This window comes from Polypterus senegalus, chromosome 3 (assembly GCF_016835505.1).
Source record: "Polypterus senegalus isolate Bchr_013 chromosome 3, ASM1683550v1, whole genome shotgun sequence".
Taxonomy (NCBI): Eukaryota; Metazoa; Chordata; class Cladistia; order Polypteriformes; family Polypteridae; genus Polypterus; species Polypterus senegalus.
The window spans coordinates 63,769,290-63,795,789 of record NC_053156.1 but is presented as its reverse complement, the minus strand read 5'-3'; the positions used below and the strand labels follow the sequence as shown (position 1 = coordinate 63,795,789).

The 26,500-nt window shown below is 40.4% G+C and overlaps 1 protein-coding gene across 3 annotated transcripts in view; it reads left to right on the top strand.

The window, feature by feature from the left end:
- Positions 1-8,429: 8,429 nt before the first annotated feature.
- The window catches only part of LOC120525233 (transmembrane protein 272-like), a 40,212-nt gene continuing 22,141 nt past the window's right edge, over positions 8,430-26,500 (top strand). For 2 of the 3 annotated variants that reach the window (XM_039747359.1, XM_039747361.1), the window contains exon 1: positions 8,430-8,708. The gene's annotated coding sequence lies outside the window, so the exon portion shown is untranslated. Of the gene's footprint in view, positions 8,709-9,210; positions 9,378-26,500 lie in introns of those variants that run through there. The other variant, XM_039747360.1, reaches the window with a different exon arrangement.

Below are 26,500 nucleotides of genomic sequence, written 5' to 3'. Positions count from 1 at the left end.
CACCCAGAAGAAACCCACGCCGACATGGGGAGAACATGCAAACTCAGGTCTCTTTACTGTGAGGCAGCAGCGCTACCACTGCGCCACTGTGCCGCCCAAAGTGCATTTCATTCTACTAAAACAATGCTCTGCTCTGGCCACAGTGTAATGTGCAACAAATGTGAAGTGCAATGCACACATCTGGGTACATTAACTGAAGCTTCATTTCATGTATGGTGTGATGGAAGACAAGATGGATGGGCATTCTGACTGGGATGGTCAGACATCCTGACTGAGTTGATTTGTGTTCCCTTTCCTAGTTAGGAGGCAAGTAGTGGAAAGGCAGAGAGAAACTGCCTCCTGCGACCATGTATTCTAACAGTACTCTGGGTAGAATTATCCCTTTGATGGACCTCCCATTTATGTACCTACAAGGGAAGCATGGGAGCTGTCGTCATAATGGGCAGCCTTGTTGGGGCACTTGGATGCTGCCAGACACTCACCTATCCTAGAGAAGCTATGCCTGACCTGGAAGCGCTTCTAGGTGGTAATCTTATTGCACCAGGAGTACTCCTGGGTTCGGGTTGAATAGGAACTACTCCACCTCCTCCACGTGAGTAAAAATTGGGAAAAGGAAAGAATCATACTGAGAATTAAAAAGAAGCTTTTGTCAAGATATTATGTAAAGATAGAAAAAATTATTTGAACCTGGGACTTGCATGGGTGATGATGAGTCTGGGGTTTGGGGCTTATTACGTCCTGTACTAGTCACAACAGTATTAAGCAATTTTAAAAGTGGCACAGCATATCTTCATCAGGGGCTTAATTTCTAATGTCTAAAAACATTCAAATATTGCAATTTGTTCAGAATGCTGATGTCAAAATGTTTGCCAAAATTAAGAAAACGGGAATATATTACTCCAGTACTAAGATCATTACATTGGCTTCCAGTCAACTATAGGACTGAATTTAAGATACTGGTTTTAAAATACTAATAGTTATTAAACAGCTTAGGCCCAGAATACATCACAGAGGTGCTAACCGTTTATAGACCCAATAGACCTCTTTAGATCTTTAGGGCCCGGGCAGCTGGTTATACTTAAAGTAAGATCAAAACAGGCTGAAATGGCTTTCGGCTGTTATGCAATGCAAAAATGGAAAAACAAAACAGGTTAGAGATGCCCCAACAGTAGAAGCTTTTGAATCAAATTTAAAAACATTCTTATTTTCCTGTGTATTTGACTGATTATCTACTGTGCTTCACTATCATTGAACTAAAATGCTGCTGTGTCGCCATTTTAACCTCTTCATTTTAAATATTGTTTTATAGAAGTACTCAAAAGGACACAGGAAAAGATTTGGGGGCAGCCGCCTGTATACTTGAAATAGGTTGACAGATTTCAGTCCAAACAAGATCAAACAGACTAAGCAAACATGCCGTTTTTAAAGGCAGGCAGAGTAAGTGATGTTATCAGGGCAGGAACCAGAAATGACGTACCAGGGCTGGGACCGGAAGTGACGTCCTCAGATCCAGGCAAAATTTCCCATGGTTGATCTGCAGATAAAAAAGAGGAAATATCAGTGTATTCTGCCACCCCCTGGTCTGGCATGGAATTGTCACTTTGTGTGACCTTCAGCTGTCTCCCATGTGCATGTGTGTGACAGTTTTAACTTTCTATCAGTTTTCTGTCTTTCTAACCATCATTTGGTTGTACTGTATTTTATTTCTTTATTGTATTTTGTCCTAATCATGTAAATCACTTTGAATTGCCTAATGTTAAGAAATGTGCTACATAAATAAACTTGCTTTGCTTTGCTTTAATTGGTTTTTAGAGGAACTTTTGTAATACTAATGTCTGTAATACAGATAAGATGGCTCCTGGATGCTATAATACACTTTTCCAGTCATCTTCCAACTAATGCCTTTATTCTTTTACCCATTTCAATCTTTTCATTTTATTTGCTGTTTTTTTCTTCGAAACTCTTAGGTCAACATCATGGGGGATTCTATATACTCCAAAGAACTCTTCTAAAGGCATCTTTCCCTGAAGTGGATTAGGAAGGATAATTTTAGGTAACGTGGATTAGCCAATCATATTTCAATTTGTAATACTTTTTTTAGTTTATTTTTTTTTAAATTCTAGCCATTACCCAGTCTTCAAAGAAAATCTTATATAGCTGTCCAGCAACAGCTAATGTAAAACAAAAAAGGTAAGAAGTGATGTACACTGAGAGCACATGCTTATATCTCTATTTTGACACAGTAGTGATTGTGTACAGGAAGATTATGTTGCTATTTTATTAAGAACACCTTTTTCTATGGGAGGTATTTTCTCCATGAAAGGAAATAAAAATAAAAATTATAAAATGAAAATTCAATCTTTTTTGCAATATTATTTTCAAAGTTTACTAGTAAGAAGCTACAAAAATGAAAAATAAAATGAATTAACACAATTTGTAATTTCATTTTAAAAGTCTATGTGCAGGAATGCAGCAGAAGTTAAAAATAAAATGAAATAACACCATTTGCAATTTCATTTTCAAAGTCTACACACAAAAATGCAGTAACAAATAAACATACAATAAAATACCATCATTTGCAATTTCATTTCAAGCCTTAACAGCAAAATAAAAAGTAAAACTCAAATAAGCACTGGTGCCACCTGCTGCTCAATTTATTTTCATTTTCCACTTTGCATTTTCATTTTGAAGTTCGCGCTGGCAAATAGACGGGGCTTTATATCTCAATTTCCCACAATTCTTTGTCCTTCGTAACTGCAGCCATTTCAATTGAATGAATACTTTTTACTTCGACTCTGTTTAATTCACATTATTTTGACCTTTTCATTGCTGTACTGCAAACTTCACAGCGGAACCGCCTCACAATACCAGAACACCATGCATAATTGTAGTTCTGAAGTAATTAATGTGCTACTTAGTTACATAATTTACATTTATTTACAACTAGCCAACCTGCAGCGTAGCATATGCCGCATAATTATACTGTATATTGATGGGTGAACACTTCCTGAAAAACACAGTTGTCCAAATGGGGTGGGCTTAAGGATACGGCTGTGACAAATCACTCCACCAACTAAGAACGGCCATGCACCAGCACCCACAGAATCAAGATAAACTATCAATCTGTCAATCCTCTCTGTATCCGGGCCGGGTGAGGTTTCCCATGTTGAGTCAAATTAAGCTGCAGGCTCTACTCCTGGTGGTGCCCTTCTGTCAGTTCCTTTAAGTTTCAGCTTTGCAACCATACTCCCCCTGGAACCCACAAACTTTGGTTTCCCAGTTGGCTGCCCAGCGGGTCATAGGAATAATGCCGCCAGATCGCCAGTTGCATCATTTATGGTTGGAACTACGACGGTATCTGATCGTCTTCGAACCTCCAACTTTCGTTCTTGACTAATGAAAATATTCTTGGCAAATGCTTTCGCTCTCGCTCGAATTGTTGGTGGGCGGGGCTCTGTCGTGCGTATCCCATGGTCTGTCTTGCGTGCCATGGTCGGCTGCTTAGTGAATTGTTGGTGGGCGGGGCTCTGTCGTGCATATCACATGGTCTGTATTGTGTGCTGCTTCTTGCGTGCTTGCTGCTTAGTGAATTATATATTCTTGATTAATAAAAACATTCTTGGCAAATGCTTTCGATCTCGCTCGAATTGTTGGTGGGCGGGGCTCTGTCGTGCGTATCCCATGGTCTGTCTTGCGTGCCATGGTCGGCCGCTTAGTAAATTGTTGGTGGGCGGGGCTCTGTCTTGCGTGCGTCTTGCTTGCCATGGACTTAGTGAATTATATAGATAGATAAATCCTGAGACTTCATGAAATCCCCTCAAGGTTACTGGATATCATGGCTGGCCTGTACATTGGTACTGTGAGTGCTGTGCCGAGTGAAGGCAGAACCTTTGTGTTTTTCCCAGTTGATTCTGGGGTTCATCAGGGATGTGTTCTTGTTCCTACTCTGTTCAATGCTTGCAGGGGTGTTGGGCAAGGTTATGGGGTCCAGCAGCTGTAGGGCATCTGTTGGTGAAGAAAGATTCACTGATCTTGACTTAGCTGACAATGCTGTGACCTTCGCAGAGTCAATGGAGGCTCTGATCGGGGTGCTCAAGAGGCTGAGAGAGGAATCTGAGTGTCTGTGCTTGTGAGTGTCCTTGACATCAGCAGTATGTCCCTCTGCAGAGAAAGTGTCGACCTTGTCGAGATGTTTACTTATCTCAGCAGTGACATTCATGTCTCTGCTGATTCTTCCAATGAAGTCAGATGGATTGGGAGAACATGGGGGGGTCATGAGGTCATTGGAAAGGGATGTATGGAGCTCTCAATATCTATGCAAAAGGACAAATGTCCAGGTCTTTAGAGTCCAGATGCTTCCTGTCTTGCTATATGGTTGCGAGACATAGATGCTATCCAGTCACCTGAAACAAAGACTGGACTCATTTGGTGCTGTGTCTCTTCAGAGACTCTTTGGGTACCGCTGGTCTGACTTTGTGTTGAATGAGAAGTTGCTCATGGAGTCCCGAAAGAGACACATTACCTGAATTGTGAGGGAGTGTCAGTTATGGCAGTACAGCCACGTGGCGTGATTCCCATATCTGGCTTGCAGGATCCTCATTGTTGAGGACCTGAGTGGCTGGAGCTGGCCAAGGGCACTCCCACATAACACCTGGCTGCAGCAGATAAAGGGTCATTTCTGGAGGGTGGGACTTGACCGCGTGTCTGTCTGGGGGGGTTGCCAACCAGGATCCCGAGCTGTTTCGTCATGTGGGGGGTGCATCAGCACACTGTACCTGTGGATGCTCCCCAACCTGACCTAACCAACCTGAAATGAAAACGGGACACTTTGTACTTTTATTTTTTTGTAGTATTATATAATTTACCTCTGTATAGCACTGTTTCCCATCCTTTCTTCTGTGGTGGCACACTTTCTGTTACCCAAAAACATCCCGAGGCACACCACTATTTTACTTCCCACAGACTCATTAGATCTCATACACTTGCTGAGTTGTCCGAAGGGGACCTACCTTTCAAGAGTTGTGATTAATACAAAGCAGTCCCTTGTTAGTGAAGGTATTGTCCCTAGAAATCAGAAACAATAGATTGTAATATGGCCTTGTCTGTTTCATACAGTATAAGAACTGGAGGATGAAGTTTGTGTTTAAATAACCTTCACTTCATGATTGTCCAAATTAATTTTTATCTTGCTCCTGGAATATATTTCCGGAGGTTGTGAGCTCCATTGCCACCAGATGCCGATACTTGCTGTAATCTGCAATTCACAGGTTAAGAATCACTGCCAATGATAATTTAGTATGTGTTTTAACAACAAAGTGTTAAAAATATGTTTATAGTTTGATTTGATTACAGAATGAATGCAGTTGTCTCTATTTTGAACTATTTAATGCCATATATGACACATGGCATCCCTGTATTTCTGTTATTTCTGTGAGATAAAGACCTGGTTAGAAAAATACTCATCTATAATTATCATTGACACAGAGTATAAGAAATTTGAAAAATGAGAGGAGTACGTAGCATTCAGTCTGTTGTGCTTGTTTGTTTAGCTAATAGCAAATCTGTCCCAATATCTCATCCAGATACTATTTTTGTATAAAGAAGGGCTCCTTGTTTGAGTCCTCAATGCACTTCCACTTAATTTCCATTTGTTCCCTCAATTATGTGATTATCCCATAAACTGAAAGAATTCTGTTGGATCCACTTTATCAGTGCTTTTGAAGATTTTGAAGACCTGGATTAGGTCACCATGCAGTCTCCACTGCTTGAAGTTAAACAGGTTTAATTCTCTGAGTCTGTTGTAGTAGTCCATGTCCTTAGGTCCTGCAACAACAACAACACCATTTACCTGAATTTCTTATATAGTGTGTATAATGAGAACCACTTGCATATTAGCATCACCTACAATGACAGTGGATCTTGATAGCGGAGGCAGATGAAAAAAAAGCACTGCATTGTGAATTTAACCTTGCCAAAGTATAAAGTGTTATTCTCACCAACAGAAACATTGTGATTTATATTTAAACATTTTTTCTTTTTGTTTTTACATCATTACTGGTGTGCACGTCAAAATATGCATCTTATACATAGGATTGTATAGGCTTTCTATACTTGTATTTACATATGCAAACTACACATTACAGGGTTAACAGGATTTGTGTTTCTTATTAAATAAAATGGAGTTGTGTATTTTGATATATTCTTGAATACCATGGCACCAGAAAGTGTTAATGTGTTGCATGTTGGTTGGACATGCAAATGAGAATTTCATTGTACTCTGTACGTGCAACAGTACTACTGTCACCTCCGTCTGTACATTCAGTGTAACCACATACATAGCAAGCTTTCTTTTACAGACCGTTCAAGCAAAAGTAACACAGTTCTTAAATGTTTGATAAATGAAAAGTCTGGAGACTATGTTCATGCATATATTTAAGAAAATGATTGAACCTGTCAGTAAAGTAAAACATGCAAAATAATTTACTTTGTAATTAACCCTTCATCCTCCATTAAGGTATGTGCCCTTGAAGTTACACACTAACATAATGTTTGAGGATCAAACTATGAAGTTCCTTGTCTGATTTTTGAATACCCTTTACTCATATGTGACTGTGTGCCTATGGCTGTATAGACTATACATGAACAGCGTCATACCAGAATGTATGTTAGTACATGGGGGATCTTAATACCTGTGGGCCTCGAAAGCCACTGTAGAACAGAGAGTCTGGTAAATGTACAAACAGCTGAGCAGCATGGGCATCATCTCCATCAGCCATGGGTTTTCTGGGATTTGTGGGATGATTAGTGATGGTCACTTCAAGAGCCACATCTTTCTGGTCATTGAGGGCAAAAACAGGAATACCATCTTCCTGTTCTCTGTGAAACGACAGCTTTCTGAATAACAGATCTGATCATTGAACTATACAATATGCAGCAGCATGCTAAAAGGGTACTCACATATCAAGAGGAATGAAATTGTCACTCCATGGAGCTCTCCTCCCAAATCTGAATGCCAGGAGCAAGTTACTCTGGCAGATCTTGTCATCTCCACAGCCTTTTCTAAGAAAATTCACCTGTTAAGCATTCTAGTTTCAATATTTACTTTCCTTCAGCAAAGAGTCCTTTTCTGACTGTATGCATCCGAATGTGTTGGTTTTGTTCATTTCTAAATTATAATCTGAAAGCCCTTTCTTTTTTACTTCATATTGGATCCAAATAGTACATATTTTACTTAGGCAGCTGTGGGCTTTAAATAGTCTCAACCTACTAACTACCCTGGCTGGAATACTGATGACTTAACCCCAAAAAACAAAAATCAATCTGAAAAACACAGGTACTTACCACACCTCGTCTCGGCCTACACAGTTCTTCTGCTGCAAATCAATGTTGCTAGGGTTAATGAAGAGCTCACTCTCAACAAGAATAACAGGACATGACCTGAGAGGATTAAACAAAGTGTTTCACTGTTTGATTTCATAAGTTAATCAAAAAGCTCCTTTTTTGGCATAAGCTTTGGCCGGGATCTGCCCGTTCTCATAATGACAAGAGATGACTTCTAACCAATATCCCGAAAAGCAAGATAATATAATATTGATCGTGAGAGATTAAAGAGAGAATCCAACCCTTATTCTCATATTTTAATAAATGCTTTTATTCAAAATAGGGCTATAAAGCACTATTTATAAAAAAAAACACTATACGTGTAGATACTGACACAGGCGGCCTTAGGGAGTATGCGGGGCCTGGGGCTGACCAACCCCACGCGGGGCCGGTTACGTCAAACCGTTACCAGTATGTGTGGACTGTATAAACTTGTGCGTGAATTTAATAAAATAATTTTAACATACACCTGATTTTCTCATTACAGTATTCATCTAAATATTTGCAAGATAACATGCGGACATTGTCAAAATATAACTGGAGAATATAAGTCCGCTCAAACGGGACACGCGGACCTCAGAAGCAGGGGCCCCTTAGGCGCGGAGTCTGGGACAGCCGCCCCACTTGCCACCGCCCAAACGCCACTCTTGACTGTGATAATTATTTCTGAAAATACAGCAAAGGTCTCTATTTGATTTATTTCAGATCTATGAGTCCACAGTTTAGGATATCAAAGGGTCAAACAGTTTCTGTCTATTTCTGCTCCAGTATAGCCTATATATTTTCAACAAGACCATGAAGTCTTTCTCATTTCAAGGTTCTGGAGGAGAGGGAGTGTCTGTGAGATGTTATACTATACAAAGCTAATTTGACATTTAAACGACTTCTAAGTTTGAATGTTTTAACTCATGTTGACAATAAGTTACAAATACACTAAAGCAACTGTTCCAAATTCTGCCCAGCAGCTGCTGAATCTGTCAGCAATGGCCTGCGACTACGGTGAAGATGACCACGCCCCTTATATAAAATCTTCTCCCGGCCCAGTTCACAAGCACATACGCGAACGGGAAAAGCAAAGAAGCACCGAGCTGGCCGAGTTTATTTAGAACTGAACATTACAAGGCGCCTTTACAACTCATTGGACGAGCAGCATCAAATTTATGGACTTCACAGATCGGTGTAGGCGGCGGATATCGAGGAGATATGCTAATATTTTTCAGAATTTTTAAAACTTCAGTCCAAAGTTTTTTTTTTTTATTCTGTTTTTGTAAGGGTGTTTTTGCGGCGACCAATTTGTAACTGTTGGGTTGTTCTCAGGAATTGAACAGGTACGCTGCTACTTTTAAATCTTTTTAAAAGTCTAGAAAGAGTTTTTGGTTTTGGTTTGTTTTGTAAGGGTGTGTTTTGCGGCTGCATATTTGCAAATAATGTGTTGTTCAGAATTAGACCAGAGTTCGTATACCAAACTGAAAGATGTTTAGTTTGAAAACGATAGCGAAAATGATAATAAAGCGTGAGCGAGTTCATCCTCCACATTGTAAATACATAGTGGTCCATTGTATGTGGCCCCACATTCCTTTTGCAAATCCCCTTTAAGCTCCACCACGGTTACTGGCTGGAATTTTGAGCTGTGTAGGCTGAACAGCCAGTTATCAGAGCAGGACTGACAAGTGCACGTATACAAACGAGCTTATTTCATCATTTTTTTATCTTCTGATACAACACTCTCAATTTTACCGTTTGCTTAAGCAGGGTGCGACTATTTGCTGTGATGTTTGCGTATGTGGTGTGGATTAAAGGGAATCGTACAGCTCGGGCTGAACTGGGCTAGGCTCAGCTGCCTTGTTGGAGATGAGAGTCGAAGCACGGCATTGCTGTTTATCAGCGTAAACTCTTTGTGGTATCGTTCAAGTGAGAGTTATTACAGCTGCTGAACACATTGATCCTACTATGATTTAACTTGTTTTGTATTATATACCGATGTAGCACACACCAGGGTAAGTAACTGGGGAATTAAATAAGGAAACACAACAGTTACTGGGGTTTGAGTTTTTATTTTTTGTTGGGTTATCTAATTGTGTCCTTACTTAATAAAATATATTTATCATTTTATATAGTGCCTCTAACAGTGGGCATCATCTTAGAACTAAATGCATGCAAAAATAATATAAGTCAACACAAGATTGCAAGAGGGAATGCAAACATATGTAAATACAAGATAAAGGAGAGAAAAACCTTAAGACCATCGAAAATGCCAGTGTTATACAGGGGTGTGAAAAACTATTTGCCCCCTTCCTGATTTCTTATTCTTTTGCATGTTTGTCACACAAAATGTTTCTGATCATCAAACACATTTAACCATTAGTCAAATATAATACAAGTAAACACAAAATGCAGTTTTTAAATGGTGGTTTTTATTATTTAGGGAGAAAAAAAAATCCAAACCTACATGGCCCTGTGTGAAAAAGTAATTGCCCCCTGAACCTAATAACTGGTTGGGCCACCCTTAGCAGCAATAACTGCAATCAAGCGTTTGCGATAACTTGCAATGAGTCTTTTACAGCGCTCTGGAGGAATTTTGACCCACTCATCTTTGCAGAATTGTTGTAATTCAGCTTTATTTGAGGGTTTTCTAGCATGAACCGCCTTTTTAAGGTCATGCCATAGCATCTCAATTGGATTCAGGTCAGGACTTTGACTAGGCCACTCCAAAGTCTTCATTTTGTTTTTCTTCAGCCATTCAGAGGTGGATTTGCTGGTGTGTTTTGGGTCATTGTCCTGTTGCAGCACCCAAGATCGCTTCAGCTTGAGTTGACGAACAGATGGCCGGACATTCTCCTTCAGGATTTTTGGTAGACAGTAGAATTCATGGTTCCATCTATCACAGCAAGCCTTCCAGGTCCTGAAGCAGCAAAACAACCCCAGACCATCACACTACCACCACCATATTTTACTGTTGGTATGATGTTCTTTTCTGAAATGCTGTGTTCCTTTTACGCCAGATGTAACGGACATTTGCCTTCCAAAAAGTTCAACTTTTGTCTCATCAGTCCACAAGGTATTTTCCCAAAAGTCTTGGCAATCATTGAGATGTTTCTTAGCAAAATTGAGACGAGCCCTAATGTTCTTTTTGCTTAACAGTGGTTTGCGTCTTGGAAATCTGCCATGCAGGCCGTTTTTGCCCAGTCTCTTTCTTATGGTGGAGTCGTGAACACTGACCTTAATTGAGGCAAGTGAGGCCTGCAGTTCTTTAGATGTTGTCCTGGGGTCTTTTGTGACCTCTCGGATGAGTCGTCTCTGCGCTCTTGGGGTAATTTTGGTCGGCCGGCCACTCCTGGGAAGGTTCACCACTGTTCCATGTTTTTGCCATTTGTGGATAATGGCTCTCACTGTGGTTCGCTGGAGTCCCAAAGTTTTAGAAGTGGCTTTATAACCTTAACCAGACTGATAGATCTCAGTTACTTCTGTTCTCATTTGTTCCTGAATTTCTTTGGATCTTGGCATGATGTCTAGCTTTTGAGGTGCTTTTGGTCTACTTCTCTGTGTCAGGCAGCTCCTATTTAAGTGATTTCTTGATTGAAACAGGTGTGGCAGTAATCAGGCCTGGGGGTGGCTACGGAAATTGAACTCAGGTGTGATACACCACAGTTAGGTTATTTTTAACAAGGGGCAATTACTTTTTCACACAGGGCCATGTAGGTTTGGATTTTTTCTCCCTAAATAATAAAAACCATCATTTAAAAACTGCATTTTGTGTTTACTTGTGTTATATTTGACTAATGGTTAAATGTGTTTGATGATCAGAAACATTTTGTGTGACAAACATGCAAAAGAATAAAAAATCAGGAAGGGGGCAAATAGTTTTTCACACCACTGTATATTTGTGTAGACTCCTGGAAGGCATCCATCCATCCATTTTCCATTCTCTTTGTCCAATTTAGGGTCATAGCACCGGTGCCTTTATTTAATGTTAAAGACATTTAGAAAAGACAATATAAAATAAAATGACATTCCAATTCACAGTATTTCATAGGATAAGTAAGACAAGTTAAAAAATGAATTGCACATGCATAGCAATAGAAACAAATCAGAAGCAAACAATCAGCAAAGTTTTGCATAGTAAATGAAAGGATATGTGTTTGTTTTTACTTTGTGCAGTTTTTGCCCATCAAAGCTTGCCATTCACTGCCTCATGATAATAATAGAACTTGTGTTTACTTGTCTTTTTGCTTGTTAGGCAAGCAGACAGCTGTGTAGATTCTGTGTCTCATTATTTGTATATGCATCCAAGAACTCATTTTGTCGTGAGTCAGAATATTCAAAAATAAAATTGAAAATGAAGTTGCTGTTGCATAAGTCTGGATGCCCTCTTGCCATAGTTTGTATTTTTACCTTGAAAGATCATTTCTCCAAAATGTTTCCAGGGCATGATCCAACCTGCGAACGTTGCAACCAAGTCCCAGCCTCACTGGGTCACATGTTCTGGGCCTGCACCAAATTAACATTATTCTGGACAAAAATTTTAATTACCTCTCAGACAGCCTTGGACTCACAATTCCTCCTAACCCATTAACAGCTGTGTTTGGGGTTCTTCCAGAGGGGCTTAAAGTGGAGAAGGACAAACAAATTGTGATTGCATTCACTACACTGTTGGCACGCAGACTTATTCTGATAAACTGGAAGAACCCAAACTCTCCTCTTTTAAGTCAGTGGGAAACCGATGTGTTATATTATTTGAAATTGGAAAAAATCAAATACTCAGTTAGAGGATCCGTACAGACTTTTTCAAAACATGGCAGGATCTAATCAGTAATATTTTAAAATAAGTTTATAAAGCACAGAGAATTTATTAATTTAGGTATTTTTACAAGCCTTAAATTTTACGCAGTTTGGCTTGCTCTCTCTCTCTCAGGGGTGGGGATCGATCTGTTCTTAACATAATTCTTCTTTTTGTAAAAACTTGATTGCTATGTATGGATTGTAATAAAATTAATAAAAAAAAAAAAAAAGAAAGATCATGTCACTGTGGTGGGTTGGCACCCTGCCCAGGATTGGTTCCTGCCTGTGCCCTGTGTTGGCTGGGATTGGCTCCAGCAGACCCCCGTGACCCTGTATTTAGATTCAGCAGGTTAGAAAATGGATGGATGGATGGAAGATCATTTCAGTTTTGATAATACTGTATTCATAATTTTGCTATTATTTTATGAATTCTTTTAAAAAACAACTCAAAACTCATCTGTTCAGGAAGGCTTTCAGCTCTACCTGACTTCATTCCCCTTCTTTCAGTTTACCTCTCTGTCAAGATGCTCATGTAACCTGTATGTGTGTGCAGACCATCAGTTATGTTGTCTGTTAGGCTTTCTCTGAATTTACTGTCTTAATCCACTTTATTTATCTGGTTTGTACAATGCTATATGCCGTATACCCTGCTGTTCTTTCTTAAATTCTGTGAAGTGCCTTGAGCATGGGAAAGGCGCTATATAAATAAAATGTATTATTATTATTTATTTACTAAATGTATCCAAAGCAATTTACAGATCTCATACATTTGTTTCTTCACTTAGTGATTGTCAGTGATACGTTTGAACAATCACCCTGTGCTAATTTTAAAATTACTTGTTCATCCGTAAAACTAGGAAGTTTATATATTCTTTGTGTGAACAATGGCAGGTGTGTGTGCTCCATGATGACTGGCATTTCACCCATCTAGAGGTGTCTTGTTCTGGGTTATCTTCGATCCTGTAATAGAAGAGGTATGGATGAACTTGTAAATAAAACATTTAAATCTACTATACTTTCAGCAAGAGAACGAACAGGTTTATTAAAACAAATCAAGGGAGATTATAGTTAGTCCCAGTAACACACTGGTGAAACTGCATTTACAGTACCGAATGTATTTGTGGTCAGAAAGATCCAAAAAAAAGATATAACATCAAAGAAATGCAGACAAGTGCCTCCAAAGGCAAGATCGACTGTGAAAGGCTAAGCGAAGTGAACAGAGGAGGCTTTGTGGGGATATTAAGACCTAGAACTTCAGATTCTCAAGGGCCCGATTAAGATGCTCCAACAGAATTGTTTCAGTTAGTGAATAGTAGACTCACGGCCACTGAATTTAGGGGATGTGCAGGACTGAATGTAGGAATAAGCTGAACACGGCACAGCTTACAGCCTAATAGTTTGAAGGGGTCTCTCAAAATTTCATAATTCTTCCTCAGTTGTTCCTGTTTTACTTGCATATTTCTAAGCTCCTAATGGGGCAAAACACCACCCCAGTATGTGGGTTTTTATGTATTTTGGAAGCATTCTTGTCAAGTTCGTTTGTTACACATCCTTTTTTAACATTGGCCATGTAGGGCCTCTCGTTTTCTGTTGCTTAGGACCTCACTATGTCCATATCCTGCTCTGGGGAATTGAATTCACAAAGGAAACCAGGAAGCACACCTTCACATACGTTGCTGTGGGAATCTTGAACACACAGCCAAGTCATGTACTTTTAGTCTTTTGGATAACGTGATAACTTTGAAGAAACAGTTGGATGAGATATTAGAAAATTGTAGTCATTACATAACCAATCAAGGTTAATGGATTGAATTCACTCATCCACTCCTGCATTTTAAGTGATCTGCTGTGGGTCACTAAATTGAATGTCTTGTGGTGCAGTGTATAACACCATATCCCAAGAGCTCGAAATCAACCTTGATGGGTGATGGGAGCCATGCAGCTTGACAAAGCACAGATAATTCATATTACTGAACAATTCAATATAGCATACAGAGTAAAATACTGTTATTAGCTTTGCAAACATGCTTCGAAATGGTTGCCTAATTTGATTGTAGTAGTGGAGAAATGCAGTGAGGAAAAAAACGACATACATGCCAACCTTTTATGCCAGAAATGAAATGTGTAAATGTGTTTTCTGGGTTGGATGGCTTGGTAGCCCAGTGGTTAGTGTTGATCCATACACCTGCATTCAAATCCTCAGTGGGTCTTGTATTGAATGACTGAATGAACAAACTACTACTAAATTAAAGAAAGTTCATATAAAAAGGAGTATCATTCTTTTTGCTACCGTTTGTCAAAACTGTCTTTTTAGTTTTTTGTTATGGGCCTGTCTCACTCAGTAACAATCATTCTACAGTTTTCATTAAAATTTTCTGTTTTGACAATTTTTTTTGTTCATTTCTGGCCTCCTAGCCATTCGACCTTTCCTTTTCTTTGGTACATACTGTATAATATTATTGCCTAATCTTGTTTGTTTATGTTTTATATTATCTTCCTTCTTATTTCATCTTGTAAAGCACTTTATGAGTTACATTGTCTGTATTAAAATGTGCTATGTAAATAAATGTTGTTTATAAGTGGTGTGTTTTATTTATCATTATCATCACCAGTTTAAAAGCTTCCTCTCCAGGGGCCTCATGTATAACGCCGTGCATAGAACTCGCACTATAACATGGCGTATGCACAAAAGCCGAAATAGGAATCTGTGCGTACTCAACTTCCACGTTCTTCCGCTACATAAATCCCGATCAGCGTGAAAGGTAACGCTCGTGCACGCACCTTCTGTCCCGCCCGAACTCCTCCCCGAATTACGCCTCTTTGAATATGCAAATCAATATAAATCGCCCTTAAGCTCAGCCTTCTGTGAAAAGACAATGGGAAAAGCACGGGGGAAAATATAAGAATTTCAGCGAATACCAAGTGGAAGCAAAGGAAAAACATACTATTTGTTCAAATAAACCATTGTATAATCAACAAAAGGAAGTTGATCGAGTGACATAGCGTGTTTCAGAAACTTGAAAGCTCACGTTCACAAAATTGCACAGTGCCGGAAATAAAAAAGAAGTCACATATCAAAGTTGCTGTGAAAAGACGAGTTGTAGCCCACTGTCTGAGTGTCTTATGAAAGCTTATTAGGGTACAGAGAAAAAAAAAGGCACACAGTGGGGAAAAAGCACGAAATGTCAACTTCAATCTCGACATTTCCACTTTAATCACGTAGTTTATTTTGTCATTAAAATAGAACATCATAAACTTCATCTTAAAATCGTTTAATTAACCAGTTTCTCAAATCACATTAGCACATTAAATGCTTTGTTTTGTATGTGATCTTCTATGTGCTCTATGTGTGTGAATCACTATGTGCTTCTTAAACTGGCTCTCTTCCTCCAACTGGACACAGAATCCATTGCATTCATGATATTACAGCTCTCTGAATAACTAAAATACTGAGATGTATACGTGATATTATTTTCATGATGATAGTTAAAGCATGTTATTAAACATGGGTTTCACGGCGCACTGATTGTGTGCGACCTTCAATGAAATTATTTATTACAGCAGTACTCCGGGGCGGCTCTATGTCCAATAGAGAAAGTCCAATGTCAATATGGTATCTTATGCACGGTGGATGGCCACATCTGTTGCGGACACTGCATAGCCGCCTCGTGCTCATGACACAAGCGTTTAACTTTTGTCGAAATTTGCCGCTGCGTTTTTAGCTGTGTCGTTATTTTCTCTTTCTGTTTTATATTCAATTATATATTGGCATGGCCGCCCATGCAGTCCTTGCTTTTATTTCTCCAAGTAACCGATCCCCACACAATCAGCTCTTTAATAGACGTTAAGCCATCTGTAAGCTTAGAGCGCCGATTCTTCAAAACGTACAGTTTGAAGATACAGTGATATAAATACTCCGAGTGGTGTAGTGAGAGTAATATGGAAAAAGATGATCTGCTGTGGCAACTCCTAACGGGAGCAGCTGAAAGAAGAAGAAGGTGCAGTGAGAGTAATAACGCTAAGCAGTTATGGTATTTGGAATACTATGGCTATTCCCTGGACCATTATATTTGTGGTCCCTGGCCTGGGCTGGAGCCCGGCCGGGACGCCCAGGAGGACGAGAGGAGGGCTTGTGCCTCCTCCAGACCGTGAGGGGGCGACCGTCCTGGTTATGTTGGGGGCCTCGGGTAGAGGGCTTGGAAGCCCAGCCCTGTAGGGGCCCGTGGCCACCGCCAGGCGGCGCCCCAGTGCCTTATTATCCCTGGAGCCCGGGGGGAAGACGACAGGGGACACCCGGACGGCTTCCGGGTGCGCAGCCGGCACTTCCGCCACACGGAGGTGTGTCTGCGGGAGATTGCCGGGAAGCAGCTGGAGCCCATCCGGGTTCCTATAAAAGGGGCCGCCTCCCTCCAGTCATTAGTGGAAGAGGACGGAGCTGGAGTGAGGACTGGAGGAAAAGAGGCACAGGACTGTGTGGCCTGGACATTGGGGGAATCGGTGCAAGAGGCACTGGGGTTTGTGCACGTCCAATTTGTAAATAGTATTGTAAATAAACAGTGTGTGGTGGAGCCAACGATGTCCGTCTGTCTGTGTCCGGGGCCAAGTTCACAATTATTACAAGTTAATTACAATCAGATGCATTACACTAATAAACAATATGTGGTTAGTTTCAGTGTATTTATAAAGCCGCGTCAGGAAAATAAGGAGTAACCACACAGGAACAGTAGCATTGCTTTGACGCTGGGTGACGCCAGTCTGAAAAACCGAGCGGAGAACTTGCGTACGACAAGGTATGAGGTACCGTGGAAAAGTGCGTGGCTTTATGCCAAGTGTAGGTTTTATACATCGCGATTTGAACGTGGAAAAGCTCTTACGCAACATTTCTGTGCGTACGCACCGTTTATACATGAGGCCCCAGATCTTTTTCCTCCACCCTCGGTGGTACTAGACATCCTTTGGAGTTTAGACCCATTCTTCTCATGTCACCTAGTATGACCCCCAAGCATGCTTTGTTCAGTCTCTTTCTGGGCCTCGTTCCCTCTATCTCCACCTTTTCACATCCCTTCACCTAGTCATCATCTTCCTTTTGCTCTGCATTCTCAAAATGGCGTTTTCTGTTTCTCCTCAGTACAACACCTTTTGGTTCCATGCCAGACCTTTTTCTCAGTTCTGTACTTGTTTTCCTTTCACTCTGTGACACTCCACACACCCATCTGATCATTCTCATTTCTGTTCTTTCCAGCTTTGTTTCATGTTCTGTTTTCAGTGGGAAAATCGCATCCCTATACAACACAGTGTTTCTTACATAGCTTTCATAAACTTTCCTGACAATACCAGAGAGACTCTTTAGAAGTAAGAACGTGAGTGGACAACTCCAGTAATTTGTTCCATAAAGCACTTTGAGCTAAATCATTTATATGAAAATGTACTATATAAATAAATGTTGTTATTGTTCCATGCACCTTTCATTCTGGTTTTCAGTGCCATGTCCACAGCTCTGTCTTGACTTAACATATCAAGTAAGCAGCAGACCCTTTCTGCTTTTTTCAAAAACAGCTTAATTGCCAATATCTATACTCATGTGTACTGTTTCAGGATTCTGCACTGTTTTGTACACTTTCTACAAATAAAGGTCCTACTTACCACCTGCAGAATGCCCATCTCAATACTATATTTTTATGCACCCAAAATAAACAATCCATACCTTGGTCTTTCTCCTAACACCTTTATCTTTGAATGAATACATGGTGGAGCCAAATCTTCACCTCAAAACATTCACTATCCCCTTCGGCAGTCCTGAACACCATTCTTGCTTCCCCATACATTGGTTAGTGTCTGTGGTGCTGTTATTTGTCCACACCTAATTTTCTCAAAGCTTACTTAACATGGAATCCTGTCAGATGGCCACTTGATATCTACAAATGCATAATGCAGCATCATTCCATTTGCCCGATGTATTTGCCTGATCTTCTTATATAATACACTACCATGGCTGTTTGTTCATCTGTCCAGGATTTTAAATCACCTGTAGCTTGCAAACCGTTTCACCTATTGACTTGAAATGTGGTACACATATACTACGTGACATTTACTATCCGCTTTTGGGGTGATAATTTTAGTTACTGTTTTTATTTTATTTTATTGTAGAATCAACTCTCGGCACCGTGCAGCAGGGTGGCTGTGTGGTGCATGCAGTATGGGCACCGTTCTCATTCCCTACCACCTTCGCTAATCATTCTTGAGGCAGATTAAAGACTTAAGTGCCAACTTAATGAAAAACGTACTAAGTAATGGCAACACAAAAAATAACAATAAGTTTTCACGTGAAAAGATGCAGACAAAAGAAGAGAAGCAGCGGGCTGCTAGGGTGGAGAAAAGAAGAGCTGCTTAGGAAGCAGAAAGTGCATCAACCTCTGAGCAAACGAATGGTAAACGTACAGAGAAAGAGTATGGCAACTAGGAATGCTAAAGTCAAGCGTATTCACTGCACGTTATCGTGCAGTACACCGTTACTGGTAACAAAGATAATACCAGTTGTTATCTTCCCAAGCATGAAATTAAACTAAGCTAACATTCACCCAGTCTTTTTTTTTTTTAATTTTATTGCAATCATTCCATACAAATCAATCAGTTGTTACAAAAAGTAGGATGAAGAACAAGTCGAACCCCACCCCTGAGAGAGAGAGCATGGCCAGCGGAGTAAAACTTAAGGCTTGTAAACATACCTAAATTGATGAGTTGGATAAGCCAATAGAGATGGATGGAGAAGAAAAAGAAATGCAGAAATAATTGCTTCCTCTGTGCTTTAAGAGCTTATTCTAAAATATTACTGATTAGATCCTGCCATGTTTTGAAAAAAAATCTGCACAGATCCTCTAACTGAGTATTTGATTTTTTCCAATTTCAAATAGTATAAAACATCAGTTACCCACTGACTTAAAAAAGTAGAGTTAGGATTCTTCCAGTTTAGCCAGATAAGTCTGCATGCCAAAAGTGTAGTGAATGCAATCACAGTTTGTTTGTCCTTCTCCACTTTAAAACCATTTATAACCCCAAACACAGCTGTTAATGGGTTAGGAGGGATTGTGACACCAAGGCTGTCTGAGAGGTAATTAAAAATATTGGTCCAGAATGATGTTAATTTTGCGCAGGCCCAGAACATGTGACCCAGTGAGGCTGGAGCTTGGTTGCAGCGTTCGCAGGCTGGATCATGCCCTGGAAACATTTTGGAGAGTTTTAGTCGAGACAGATGTGCTCGATATATAATTTTGAGTTGAATAATTGTATGCTTTGCGCATATGGAGCTCGAGTGAATTCTCTGCATTGCTATTTTCCACTCCTTTTCTGATATATTGATTAACAGATCTTTTTCCCAGTGTCCTCTTGGATCTTTGAAAGGGCGGGATTGTAAAATAATTTGATATATTGCAGAGATGGTGTCTAAATCCTTGAGATTGAGCAATATTTTTTCCAGCATGGACGAGGGTTCAAGATGAGGAAAATCAGGCAGGTTCTGTTTAATAAAGTTCCTAATTTGAAGATAGTGAAAGAAATGTGTAGCTCGAATGTTAAATTTGTAATGTAATTGTTCATAGGATACAAAGACGTTGTCTATATAAAGATCTCTAAGTTAATCCCAAATTTTTTCCAGATATTAAAAACTGCATATGTTTGTGAAGGTTGAAAGAGGTGGTTCTCTTGCAGAGGTGCCACAGATAGAAGCTTCTCCATCTTAAAATGCTTTCTACATTGGTTCCAGATTCTAAGTGAGTGGAGCACAATTGGGTTATTAGTGTACTGCCGATAACTTGCATTTATTGGGGCACAAAGCAGGGAATATAAAGAAGTACTGCAGGATTTTAGTTCTACTGCCGACCAGGGCTGTGTATGTTCTTCTACTTGTGTCCAGGTTCTTATCGCCTGTATATTTGCTGCCCAGTAATAAAACTGGAAGTTAGGTAGAGCAATGCCACCTTCTGCCTTTTGTCTTTGTAGGGTCGCTCTTTTGATGCGTGGATGTTTTAAGTTCCAAATAAATTAGATTATTGTTAAATCTAATTGCTTAAAGAATGATTTATTGATGTATATTGGAATGTTTTGAAATAAAAAAGGAGCTTAGGAAGAATATTCATCTTAAATGTGTTAATTCTTCCAGCTAGAGTAAGATGAAGGGTTGAACATCTATGCAAGTCTTGCTTACTTTTTTCCATGCAGATGGCAAAATTTTGTTGATAAAGATATTTATGTTTACTTGTGATGTTTACCCCTAGGTATTTAAACTGTTCTGCAATGATAAAAGGTAGGGTATCTAATCTAATATTCACCCAATCTTTAATTCTTTTCTTTAGCACAATCTTAACTACCCTTATTAACTGTTCCAAAATGTCAATCAATGATTTATACCCAAACTCCAATAGAGCACATTCTTTTGTTTACTGGAATTTGCAAACTTCTATTCACTTTTTCAAAATCATTTCTTCATAATTCATGATACACTGGTCTGTGAATCCTTTAAATCCAAGATTTTCCACTATTTTAATTTTTCCAACATCACCCCAGTTGGGCCCATCTTCTTCATGTTCAGTGCTTTCATTACCTAATCTTATGAAAACTTACAGTTCTGCCCTTTTATTTACTCAGAAAGAACTTCTTTTATACCTCTCAATCAACAACCTTTCCATCTACTTCTTCCAGGTATTCTTAACATCATTACTATCAATCACAATGTTCTTTTCATTATTTTTCCTGCCATTCACACCTACTACATTCTTTCTTTCTTTTGGCATCTGCTTTGCTATCCTGAACACATTTCTCTTTTCATCTTCATTCTGCAGCGCAATTTTAAACTTCTGTCTATTAGAATCTTAAGTTTTCACAACTTCTTTTGTAGCATTTTGCTTTGCTTACTTATAAATTGCCCTGTTGCCTTCTGCTTTTGTTTTCTGCCAATTCTTATAACATTTCCTCTTTTCTCTAGTTGGAAAAACTCCACCTGAACATTATTTCCAATGTGTTTACTTGTGTCTCAGCTGTCCCTTTGTCTAACCAAAGACTTTCGTTGTTTTCAACCAGACATTCTTCATCGCTTCCCGCTTGACATTTGCGCCTCATGCTTCTGAAACCTCATTTGCTCTTGATACCGATACTTCAACAGATTACATTTCTCAATCTCCTACTTCAACTTAAAAACGTTCATCCTTGGTATACACTCACCTAAAGGATTATTAGGAACACCATACTAATACGGTGTTTGACCCCCTTTCGCCTTCAGAACTGCCTTAATTCTACGTGGCATTGATTCAACAAAGTGCTGAAAGCATTCTTTAGAAATGTTGGCCCATATTGATAGGATAGCATCTTGCAGTTGATGGAAATTTGTGGGATGCACATCCAGGGCACGAAGCTCCCGTTCCACCACATCCCAAAGATGCTCTATTGGGTTGAGATCTGGTGACTGTGGGGGCCATTTTAGTACAGTGAACTCATTGTCATGTTCAAGAAACCAATTTGAAATGATTCGAGCTTTGTGACATGGTGCATTATCCTGCTGGAAGTAGCCATCAGAGGATGGGTACATGGTGGTCATGAAGTGATGGACATGGTCAGAAACAATGCTCAGGTAGCCCGTGGCATTTAAACGATGCCCAATTGGCACTAAGGGGCCTAAAGTGTGCCAAGAAAACATCCCCCACACCATTACACCACCACCACCAGCCTGCACAGTGGTAACAAGGCATGATGGATCCATGTTCTCATTCTGTTCACGCCAAATTCTGACTCTACCATTTGAATGTCTCAACAGAAATCGAGACTCATCAGACCAGGCAACATTTTTCCAGTCTTCAACTGTCCAATTTTGGTGAGCTTGTGCAAATTGTAGCCTCTTTTTCCTATTTGTAGTGGAGATGAGTGGTACCCAGTGGGGTCTTCTGCTGTGTGTGTTGTGGCTTCACAAATGCTTTGCTGCATACCTCGGTTGTAACAAGTGGTTATTTCAGTCAAAGTTGCTCTTCTATCAGCTTGAATCAGTCGGCCCATTCTCCTCTGACCTCTAGCATCAACAAGGCATTTTCGCTCACAGGACTGCCGCATACTGGATGTTTTTCCCTTTTCACACCATTATTTGTAAACCCTAGAAATGGTTGTGCGTGAAAATCCCAGTAACTGAGCAGATTGTGAAATACTCAGACCAGCCCGTCTGGCACCAACAGCCATGCCACGCTCAAAATTGCTCAAATCACCTTTCTTTCCCATTCTGACATTCAGTTTGGAGTTCAGGAGATTGTCTTGACCAGGACCACACCCCTAAATGCATTGAAGCAACTGCCATGTGATTGGTTGATTAGATAATTGCATTAATGAGAAATTAAACAGGTGTTCCTAATAATCATTTAGGTGAGTGTGTACTTCTTACTTTTCTTCATGCCACTAACTAAAAGATCTCCTAAAACCAAGCAAAGCTGTGACACACAGCTTTCTCCAGGGATCAGCATCACATTTTTCACCATGACCTGATCAATCCACATACTAACAAATACTTTGTAGTCTGTTGTGCTCCCAGATACATAAATTAACATATTTTCCCCCATTTTAACATGATGTTGCATATAGTAATTTCATCAAAGACCAGAATTTTTTTGCCCTAGTATTTTCTGTGCCAAAGCTAAAACCCCAATGAACTCACAAACATCAGCAATGGCTCCATCATGCCTATCTACATTAAGTGGCCATCCAGTACAATCACCCTTTGTGACGATGTGGGTTCTGGCTCCACACTCCCATGGCTGTTTGGGAACTCTTGAACCCAACACCGTCGATAATGTTACCGAGTGAGCTAGTCAGTGGAGGCAAATAAACAATTGAGCAAGGGGTGGTGCAAAAAGTGCAATAGTGCTTTTATTAAAAGCAGTCAACAAATCAAAAACAGTGTTCCAATAAATAGTGCAGATCTTCAAAATTCATTAAATAAATAATCCATAAAAAGAACACGTGGAGGTTAAAAATCAATAGAAAAAACACAATCCTTTAAAACGTGATGTTAAATCTTCTTATGGAAGCAGTCTTTAAAACAATAACAAATCCGGTGCCTATTTTCTGTATGCGTCTCACCTGCTAATCCCGTTTGGGCATCGCAGCAGGCAAGACGCTCTCTGCAGCTGCCCTCCTGAAACACACGCCCGAGACTGGAGACCTCCCGATCCCTGGCTTCGGTATGGCACTCATCCCAGTCCCGGAGAACTTGGTTTCCCACAACGGCCAGGTCGCTCACGTTGGGGATTCCCACCACCAAGTCTCCCGACTTCCGCTGCCTTTCTATGGCCTTCATGCGGCCAGTCGCTTTCCCTGGTCACTCCCGCTACCTGATCGCTCAGCGGGAGCGACATCAACACAAACACGTGGGTGTCGGCCTAACACCCAGCTTCTACGCAGCTGTCCACGAGCGCTCATTCGCCGCCGTCCGCTTCGCTCTTCGCGGCTCTCTCTCTCTTTCACCGACCTGCTTCCTCTCCTGCTCCCGGTAACCTCCGTCCTCTCCTTTCCTTTTTCTCACCGAACGTTTCTTTTTTTTCCCTTAAAACCGACTCGCGCTTCTTTTTAAAAATGACGAGGGCCACCGCAGCTGCAGCATTAGCCACGGGACAATCATGAATGTGGGCAGTTCCTCACCTGTGCACTAGGTGAGAAACGCCCACACCCTACGGATCGCCCCGCGGCCCACTATGGCCCAACGTCCCCTCGCTAAGCCGCGAGCACATCGATTATTTATTAAAAATGGCCTTTTCTCAACGAGCTGTGGACCCATAACACCACACCCTTCCCTAAGGCACTCCCGATATGAGCCCTATGAGGCTGACCCAGAACTTGTCTTTCTCTTTGTCACTTCTGCCACCCAATTAGGCACATGCCAAAACTGCTTTAATTGGTTAACAGTCATCTTAAGAATTCTGCAACACACTTGGTCACCTTCTTCGCCTCCTCCACTTTGCAGGCTGCTTTTTCTGACTGAATTATAGCAATCCCACTCCACTGGCAGAAGCACCAATAAGCATTTCCATACCTTTACCTTTCCATATTGTATCTTGTGTGCAGTAGATGTTTACTCATCTTCATTTCAGTATGTCTACTACTTCAACACATTTTATATTCTGTTTTCTGCACACTTCAACTCACTGCCTCTCCCTTGGCAGCAGACTGGCCTCCCTTGAGGTCTAAAACTCTCATAAATCTTGCTTATGATGTGCTGGAGTTCCCCAGCATCTGTTTGAAGTAGTCAGGTTGGGGTACCCAAGGAGTACAATGGCCTGAATACTGGTCATGCTTTGTAACTGTCATATCTGTATCTCATAATCATAGGAGTAAAGGATCAGAAATTTTAGGCATGTAGGAAATGAGCTATGTAGGATTGAATGGCCTGTTCTTTTGAAATTTTGTTTGTAGAAATCATGTTTCTTTGTGTGCATAATTAGTTATAAAGATGTGATTTGTGTTCTCAGATATATTCTAAGATGAAGCGCACCTGTTCAGACTAAGTGTCTGAGGATACACTTGTACTGTGTGTATAATTAGGCAAGAGAGAATTATTAGTCACATTCAGAAAATTGATCAGTTGAGGTCTGCTGTTTTTACATTGGATGCAGTACCAAATATTTTGGACTGAGTATTACCAATACTGATTTACCATTTGTTTTGTTATATATCGCTCTATTATAAAAGAAATTCTTGAGACAAGACTTTTTCCAAGAGACTTTTTCAAGTCCTGCGAGACAAGACTTTTCCCAAGAGATTTTGTCAAGTCCCACCTTCCTCTCAACCATTTACAACCACGACTACAGTCCACTCACCTCTCATTCGTGTGAATGCTTTTGCCAGACACAGTTCCTGTACTCTCAGATCTTATACATTTTTGGGTTTTCCTCACTTTAAGTTCTCAGTAAAAGAAGACTATGTCCAAATCTTATTGATGAATTTCATCCTGAAGGGTTATCACAAAGTGCACGACTCCCTCTGGAGCAACCTACTCTATCTTTCTGGGAAATGGCTTTGAGGTGGCCCGTTGGGGTTCCTCATGCCTGCCTACCAGCTCAGAATTGTCAGAGACCCCATCCAGCTCCTTAAGGATCTGAAAACAGTTTAACATTTCCAACTCTGGGATCAATGCCCATGGATATTGTGCAACTGTTATCTTGTGCCTGTGGCCCACATATCTCTGTACCTGTCTAATCTGGAGTCTCCTCCCATGCCACCTTAGTGGTGTACACTATCTGTCTAAAGAACACCTGGGCCAGATCCACTGATTCTCTACTACAACGCCAGCCAAATTCTCCTCCATTTCAGTGACTTTGAGCTTGAGGTTGTAGATCAGCTAATATCTCCTGCAGATGTAGCTCTCACAGAAGACTGGATGCTCTAAGCCATCATCTAAAAAGTCCAACATCCAACAAGACTATATACTGTATATAAATCAAATGCTTTCAAATCAAATCAAATAGCCTTTTATTGTCAATTCACTATATGTACAGAACATACAGGAGAATCGAAATACTGTTTCTCTCTCAACTCCGTATTACAATAATGTATAAAAAAGTATAAAGTATAATATACAAGATAAATAACATTAGAACTTGTAAAGTAGACCTGTGTACAATGTGCAATAGTCATCAGTGCAAAAGCCAATTACAGTAAAAAAACATGAGAAGGTGCACTATAGAGTAGCTTATGAGATGTACAAAAAGACAGATAGTTAGCAGCAGATGTAATATTGAGTCCTTTTATACCAGCTGAAGTAGGGTACTTGATAGATAGTGACTCTTGTTACGGTCCAGGGGCAGGGGGCCAGAGGGGAAGGTAGTGGACAGAGTTCAGCATCCTGACAGCTTGGCGGATGAAGCTGTTAGACAGTCTTGTGGAGCGGGCCCAGAGGCTCCGGTACCTTTTCTTTGAAGGGAGGAGGCTAAATAGGGAATGAAAGGGGTGGGAGGAGTTACCAGCAATGCTGATGGCTCTACGGGTGAGACAGGTGTGGAAAATGTCCTTGAGGAAGGGCAGTGGAGCACCAATGATCTTACTGGCCACATCCACTATGCCTTGCTGGGACTTCCTACAGGAGGCAATGCAGCTTCCATACCACACAGAGATGCAGTTAGAGAGGATGCTCTCGATTGTGCCCTGGTAGAAAGAGCACATGATAGGGGGTGGAACTTGTGCTCTCCTCAGTTTGTGTAGAAAGTAGAGGTGGGTTTGAGCTTTCTTGGCCAGTGATGTGATGTTATCTGACCAGGAGAGGTCCTCTGAGATGTAAGTCCCCAGGAACTTGGTGCTACTCATCCTTTCCACAGCTACA